The following is an 8,088-nucleotide window of genomic DNA, read 5'->3' as shown; positions in this document are numbered from 1 at the left end:
TTAGCCCTGCCAGAGGGCGTAGAGGATTTTGTGGTTTATTGTGACGCGACCATTTCAGGGTTGGGCGCGGTACTGATGCAGAGGGGGCATGTCATTGCCTACACTTCGAGGCAGCTCAAGCCTCACGAGGCGAACTACCCGACGTATGATTTGGAGTTGGGGGCGGTGGTTTTTGCCCTCAAGATTTGGCGACATTACCTCTACGGGGTTCGGTGTACCATCTACACGGACCACAAAAGTTTGAGGTACCTCATGGATCAGCCGAATCTGAACATGAGGCAGCGTCGGTGGTTGGACGTGGTAAAGGATTATGATTGCGAGATCATCTACCACCCGGGGAAGGCCAACGTGGTGGCCGATGCGCTTAGCCGCAAGGCGACGCCGATCAGGGACATTTACATGAGGATGACCGTAGTGACTCCCCTGTTGGAGCGAATTCGGGAGGCTCAACAGGAGGCTATCAAGGAGGAACATCGGAAGAGCGAGCGTGTGGTGGGTCAGGTTTCCTCCTTCGATTATGATAGCCGAGGACTATTGACACTACACCGTACGGTGTGGGTGCCGTATCACGGAGGCGTGCGCCAGATCTTGATGGAGGAGGCGCACAAGTCCCGATTCTCTATTCATCCCGGGGCGATGAAGATGTATAAGGATCTTCGTCCAGATTATTGGTGGCCATGCATGAAGCGGGATGTGGCATGGTACGTCGAGCGGTGCTTGACCTGCAGGAAGGTCAAGGCCGAACATCAGAGACCGCACGGCAAGATGCAGCCGTTGGATATTCCACTGTGGAAATGGGAAGATATCACGATGGATTTTATCACGAAGCTTCCCAGGACTACGCGTGGAGTAGATTCGATTTGGGTCATCGTGGATCGATTGACCAAGAGTGCTCACTCTATCCCGATTCAGGAGAGCATACCGACCGAGAAATTGACCGACATCTATATCAGGGAGATCGTGGCGCGGCACGGGGTGCCAGTATCGGTTATCTCGGACAGGGATGTGCGTTTTACTTACAGGTTTTGGAAGAGATTTTATGACGAGTTGGGAACTCATTTGCATTTTAGCACCGCCTTTCACCCGCAGACGGATGGTCAGAGCGAGCGGACCATCCAGACTTTGGAGGATATGTTGCGGGCGTGCGTGTTAGATTTCAGTGGTAGTTGGGATACCTAGCTTCCCTTGGCCGAGTTCTCATACAACAACAACTACCACGCGAGTATTGACCGTCCCCCATTTGAGATGTTGTACGGTCGGAGGTGCAAGACCCCGATATGCTGGGGAGAGGTTGGCCAGAGAGTCATGGGGAGCACCAAGGTGGTGCTCAAGATGACCGAGAGGATCCAGCAGGTTCGGAGCAGGCTTCAGACTGCTCAGAGTCAGCAAAAAAGTTACGCCGACAAGCGCCGATCCGACCTGGAGTTCCAGGTTGGGGATATGGTTCTCCTGAAGGTGTCGCCTTGGAAGGGCGTCATTCGATTCAGGAAGCGGGGCAAGTTGGGCCCGAGGTTTATTGGGCCGTTCAGGGTTGTAGCCCGGGTGGGCAAGGTGGCGTATAGGTTGGATCTGCCAGTCGAGCTCAGCCAGATCCACATCACTTTCCATGTTTCCCAGCTGCGGAAGTGCCTAGTGGACGAGTTAGCAGTAGTGCCGTTAGAGGATATTCAGGTTGATTAAAGCCTGAATTACATCGAGCACCCAGTCACAATCCTCGACAGGAAGTCGAAGGACTTGAGGAACAAGAGGGTGGAGCTAGTGAAGGTGCAATGGCAGCACCGCAAGGGTTCGGAATGGACTTGGGAGCCGGTGGAAGAGATGATGGAGCATTACCCCGAGCTGTTTCAGGATTGAGCAGCAGACTTCGAGGACGAAGTCTAAAATAAGTGGGGGAGATTTGTAGCACCTGGTTCCTGGTACGTAAATCTTATCTGAGTATTTTCCATTTTTTAGCCTTGGACTCGGCGAGTCATAGGTCCGACTCGCCGAGTAGAGACGGGACCCGGGACACGTTTAAGTTGGAGACTCGGCGAGTCACCGCTGTTGGACGAAACCCTAAGTTTCAGGGGTTTGCACCCTATTTAATCTCTCATTTCCGCCCCAAGCCAACCGCCATTCACCCTCAGAGCCCTATGCCTCGTTCTAAGCCTCGTTTTTTTGTGGATTTGAAGCCATTAGTGTGTCCTCTTGAAGCTTTGGAGTGAGAAGGAGAGGAGATCAAGAAGAAGAAGAGGAGGTCAAGCATCCTTGAGCTATCTCAGAGTGTTCACTAAGGTATGGCTCGTTTTCCCCCATGTTTTCATGCTTATGGCCCCATTAAAGTCCTTCTTGACCCATTTCCAAGCTTGTGTATGTGGAGGGTTCGTTTTAGGCTGATTAGCCTCTAGATCTAGGTGGAATCGAGCTCCAGGAGCTTGGATCCACTGCCTTTATGGACCCATGTTGCTTGTACACCCTAGATCTACCCTTTTGGTGCATTTTGAACCCTAAAACTCTCATTGAGGAATATTTACACGTAAAGTTGGAAATTTTACGTGTTATTCATGCTCTAGGAACCCAGATCTGTGAATGGCATGGACTGGAATCGAGCAACATCGTGTATATAGTGATTGCATGGTAACGACTCGGCGAGTCGTTCATCTGACTCGGTGAGTCTGCTCGCGAGTCTCCGAGTTGTCCCCTTTTCGTTGTGTCGAGTGAGAGTAGTGAGTCACGGGGTGTGACTCAGTGAGTTGGAAGCCGAAATCACCCATGAAGGAACTCGGCGAGTCATTGCCATGACTCGGTGAGTTCAAGGCAATCTCCTTAGATCAAGAACAAACTCGGCGAGTTGTTCATACAACTCGGCGAGTCGCAGCATAAGCGTTCAACGGATGAAGATGAACTCGGCGAGTTTTTCATACAACTCGGTGAGTAGGATGAAGGACTTGAACCTCAGTTTAGAAAGAGAACTCGTCGAGTCAACGCCTAACTCGACGAGTAGGGACGGGATCCAGGGCAGTCGATTGGATAGGGACTCGGCGAGTCGGGTCAACTGAAAGTTGACTCTAACTTTGACTTATGGCATGATCAGGGGTAAAATGGTCATTTTACCCAAAGGACAGTTAGCAGTGATTGATTGAGTATGTTGTGGGAATTACAGCCGGAGGATTTCCGGAGCAGCAGCAGCAACAGTAGACAGTCAGTTCCCGATCTGATCAGCAGCTACTTCGAGGTGAGTTACCTTCCAGTAGCGGTGGGTCTACGGCCACAATGCCGGCCCACCAGTAGGAGTTGTATGTAGATGATTGTCTTTGTGATATTCATCTAGGGATTTCTACTACCTGTGTTATGTTTATGTGCTAGTATGAGATGATGATATGTGTCAGTGACAGTAGGGGGAGATAGTCCTCAAGATATCCGGTTAATAGGGCCGAAGGGGTAGTCATACCCAGTCATGCTAGATAGATTATGATATTATGATACATGTTATGTGGTAGTGGTAGAGGGGAGAAATAGTTCCCCCAGTATCCGGTCGAGAGGACCGAAGGGGAGGCCAGCACCCAGATATGTTAGGCAGTATCCGGTCGAGAGGACCGAAGGGGAGGCCAGCACCCAGATATGCTAGGCGGTATCCGGTCGAGAGGACCGAAGGGGAGGCCAGCACCTAGGTTTTCGATGTCACACACACTCTTGTTCCGCAGTTACGAGTTTATTCTGGGATTGACACTCTGATATTTTGGTTGATCAAATGTTGTGGATTTCAATTTGGTTTTCGATGTGAAATGGTTTATGTTTTAATTATTAATGTTTCCTAAGTAATGTTTTATAAATGAAATTTTTGGATGTAAAAATTGGGGCGTTACAAAAACAACCCAGAAAATCCAATATTTTCTAAAAAGACCATTGTTTATATAAAAGTGTGAAGATCCGTAAATATATGCATGATGATTTCAAAACGTGTATAGTTGAAAAACTTCGTATTAAAAGTACCAATGAAAAATGTTGAACTTCCCCGAAAAACCCGATGTTTTCCGAAAATAAAAAAAAATATCATATAACTGTTCGAATTGTTATCCCATCCCGTGAATGATTTTGATTTACCTTGATTAGTTGATTAATATTGGATTTATTTATGTGAGTTGTTATAACCATGCATGATAATGACTAGTTCGTCTGTCTTGGCACTCTGGTGAATGCCGAAATTGATCTTAAGATTTTGTCACCCTAGACTGGCCGAGTCTAACTGTAGCGAACATCTGAGGTATGGGGGAGTCACCCCCGTATAGATATATACACAAACTCTCGCTCTCCCTCTAGGAGACTTTGATTATAACTACAGACTACGACCGACACACGTTGGTGCCACCGGTTATTACTCACTAAATCCCAATTGACTTTGATTACTATTGATTATCGACCCGTCTTTGTTTACATGGATTGACGATAGGCCTAATAAATGAGGAGAAGAGGATTACAAGATTCTACTATTCCCGCGTATTATTTATGGCTATTGGTTATACGAAGGACACGCTGGCCCATTTCGCATTTGATTTACTTAGACCTTGCTAGCAATGCTAATGGGCCACTAAGGCCCAATAGCACTTAAAAGCTATTGATGGTCCCTTAAATATGAAATTGGGTCATAGAAGGCCCAATAACATTTATTATTATCCCTTGGGCCAAAAAATCATGTTAATGGGTCACAAAGGCCCAACAAGCATGATTGGAACTTTCAAGCCCAAAGATTTGAATGTTTACTTGTTTTAGGTATAATATAGTTGTCGGAATGTTTAATTGAACCATTGTTAAATTTGTATCGGTACGAAACCGGTCGGTCGTTTATAACGATATTTGGAAATTTATGTATATTCATCTTTTCATTTTTCATAAGTTGTGGTTTGGTAATTTTGACCCAAATATCTTAATAATAAAACAATTGACTCAAAATATTGGTTTGACCCTTTTTCAGCCCTTATTTAATAAAAATGACAATTTTGGTCCCTTAAATATAAAAAAAAAACATTTTAGGCCCTAAAACCATTTTCTTGTCATTTCTGACCCATAGACTTTGTTTAAGTGATGATTTTAGCTCAAATCTTACTTTTATCAGTTTCAGCCCTTCCAGAAAAGTGTTTTTCGGTTAAAGCCCAAACTTTTTGTAACTTTTACAATTTTGGCCCAAAATCCAAAAAGTTTACATTTTTTATCCTTGTTTGGAAAATACATCATTTTAACCCCTAAAATAGTTTTATTTACCCTTTTTACCCCTTGTTTTGAGAATTTTATCATTTCACCCCCTTGAAAGTTAAGATTTTCGCAAGTTATGGCTTAATGGGCCGAAAAGCCCAAATTTTGCCCATTAAGCTACAATTTACACTTCTAGGCCTTAAAAGAGTATGATATTCATAAAAACACTTATTTTTACTATTTTGACTCTTTTAACCCTTAAGAAAACTGTGAATAGCAATTTTTCAACCCAACTTTTGTTTGTTTGACAATTTTAGCCCAAAAATGGGTTTTATGTTGCAATATGTATATTTTAATCTTAGAGGTTAATTTTTCTTGACTTGTTTTAGTGTAATACTTCTTAGATCATGTTCATCTTCCTCTTAGATCCATAGATCTCGAACTTCTATTCTTTTTGTTACACATTTACCACAAAAACACATGAAATCACACATAACATACACATACACATAGATCTACACATTTTACTTGTATTCTCCCCCATAAAACGTATGAAAACCGGAAATATAGGGGTATGAACTCACCTTTGCTTGTTGATTTCGATTTGAAGAAGAAAGGGAAGAAGTTTGATGTTATTTTCGACCCTAGAAAGCTTCTTGAGAAGACTTTGGCTTAGATGGGTTCTAAGAAGCATTATTATGAACTTTCATGAGTTAGAAGGAGATTTATAACAATTTCAAGAAGCTAAACCATGGATCTGCCTTGTTGTATGTGGTATAATAAGCTTGGTTAACCTTTAAATAAAATTGAGGTGGCAATATTAGAGTTTATTATCTATTTTCCTTTTTCTTTTTTATATATGTTGGCCGAGAATGGGCTAAGGAGGGGAATGTGTTGGGCCTTTTTGAGTTTGAGTCCATAATATGTGCCCAATTTGATGGTTTTCGACCCATTGGCCCTCTTAGAGAATTTCACGGCCCAATATTCATCAAGTATGAGTTTTATGGCCCATTAGGGCTAATTAGGTTAGTTATGGCCCAATAAGGTCCATTAGGGTATTTTATTTCATTCTAGGCCCAATATGGCCTAAAATGTTAAAATAAATGGAAGTGGGTCCAGTTAGAGCCCATTTAAGAGTTTTAAGCCTAAAATAGTCAAATTGGAAGCTTATTGGCCTATTAGGCCCAATAAGGAAATCATAGTCCATAATGGACTTAATCCGGGATTTTTAGAGTTTCCAATTCTTTGTTGACTATTTGAAGTGCTTGCATAGAGCGTTTGATGGAAAATTTGTCGTTATTGAATAAGCATCATGTATGCTTTCACATTTTTGGTTCACAAATGTTATCATTGTTGTTGTTACATGTTATAGAATTCCTAGTTGTGACAATTTGGCAATTTTCAAAACATGAAACTATTCAAAATTTAACATAAGGGAAATTATCATCATAACCATAATCAGTATTATAATTACATGACTTATGAAATTGAAAAGTACACATCATAAATTTGAAATCGGAACTGTGAACTTCTTTATGGTTTCTAACACAAAATTTCAGCACTTAATCGAACTCCTATAAGCTAGAGTCCTATCCTGAAGCAAACCACAAATTTGGAATCAGAAGAATAGGTGAATAAATGTGAAATCAGAGATGCATATTTCAAACGAAACTTATATGTTTCGAACAAAACGGGAAACAAAAATAGGAGAATATGATAATAGAAAAAATAAATACCCCCTTAACTGAAGGCTTCGAACCGAACTCTAGGTCTGAAGTCTCCAACTTTGAACAATCGACCTCCAAGTGAATCAAAATAGTGATAAAATATACGAAAAATATAATTGGGAATCAGAAATATGAGATTGAAAACTTGATTCGAACTCCAACTCATACAAAATTGCCAAATTCGGAATCATATATATAGGAGAATATGAGAAATTAGAATAGAAATTAGTTTTAAAACCATCGTTTTATGGAGAACAAGAAAAATCCCCAAAGAAACCCTAATTTTAATCCTAACCTTCATGTGAACCTGAATTATATCTGTAATTTTTATAGGTTTTGGGGAACACATGAAGTCGATATATAACAAATTTCAGAGAACCCTAGAAAAAAAAACTAATTTCAAATAACCAATTTCACAAAAAAAAAAAAAACTAACTGATTTCTAGCCCTATAAGAGAACTAACTTCAGAGAAAACGTTTAATACCTGTGTGCAGAAGAAGGTGAATTTGTCCAACAGACTGGGGGAGACATCGTTGATGGTTGTTGACAGCGAGGGACACGTCGATGACGACGATAGTAAACGACGGACGTTGTTTGGCTCACCTATAGGTGCTCTTTGGCTCAGGACATGCGTTCCATGGAAGAGAAGAAAGATGTTTGTGGAGTCTGATTGAGTATTTGACCGTACGATGTGAAAAAAAGAATTGAAAAAGTGTGTTTTGTTTTTTCATTTAAGTTTGCAGAGGACGCACATACATAAGTCCAAGTCTGTCCCATGAAGACCTCACGCAAATGTTTTTATGTCTGCGGACTTCCAAAAAACAAACACACTGCAAGCCCTTATGTCTGCGTGTTGTCTGCGGGGCACAGACAAAAGAGGTTATGCAGATCTGCAGAAGAAAAAGAAACAACCTCTTAATATGAGCCTTTAACATACAATTATGAAAACCTTATAGCAAAAATGTCCCCTTGGTTATCATACATGCTATTTAACATTCTAGTATGCACCAACCTAATGTCGACTAGATTAAATGTGGATTTTTTTTTTATAATGAGATAAATATTATAAGAGTTGTGAAGTATGGTATTGGTTTTGAGATGACACGTTGACGAATGGTATACCTTTGAGACATTAGGTTTATGATAATGATCATTGCCATCATAAATCTTACATGTATTACAAGAAATGTC

General features: G+C 41.7%; 1 long non-coding RNA gene across 1 annotated transcript; it reads right to left on the bottom strand.

Moving 5' to 3' along the window:
• Window positions 1-6,609: 6,609 nt before the first annotated feature.
• LOC145051476 (uncharacterized) lies at window positions 6,610-7,574 on the bottom strand. The gene is made up of 3 exons (XR_013683643.1): window positions 7,382-7,574; window positions 6,906-6,968; window positions 6,610-6,763 (listed from the first exon to the last, which is right to left on the bottom strand). It is a non-coding gene; the product is annotated as an uncharacterized LOC145051476 (long non-coding RNA).
• Between the last annotated feature and the right edge of the window lie 514 nt (window positions 7,575-8,088).

This window comes from Lactuca serriola, chromosome 5, assembly GCF_051521515.1.
Source record: "Lactuca serriola cultivar US96UC23 chromosome 5, Lser_US96UC23_V15, whole genome shotgun sequence".
Taxonomy (NCBI): domain Eukaryota; kingdom Viridiplantae; phylum Streptophyta; class Magnoliopsida; order Asterales; family Asteraceae; genus Lactuca; species Lactuca serriola.
Note: the sequence above shows the minus strand (reverse complement) of the source record. Positions and strands in the feature narration are given on the sequence as shown.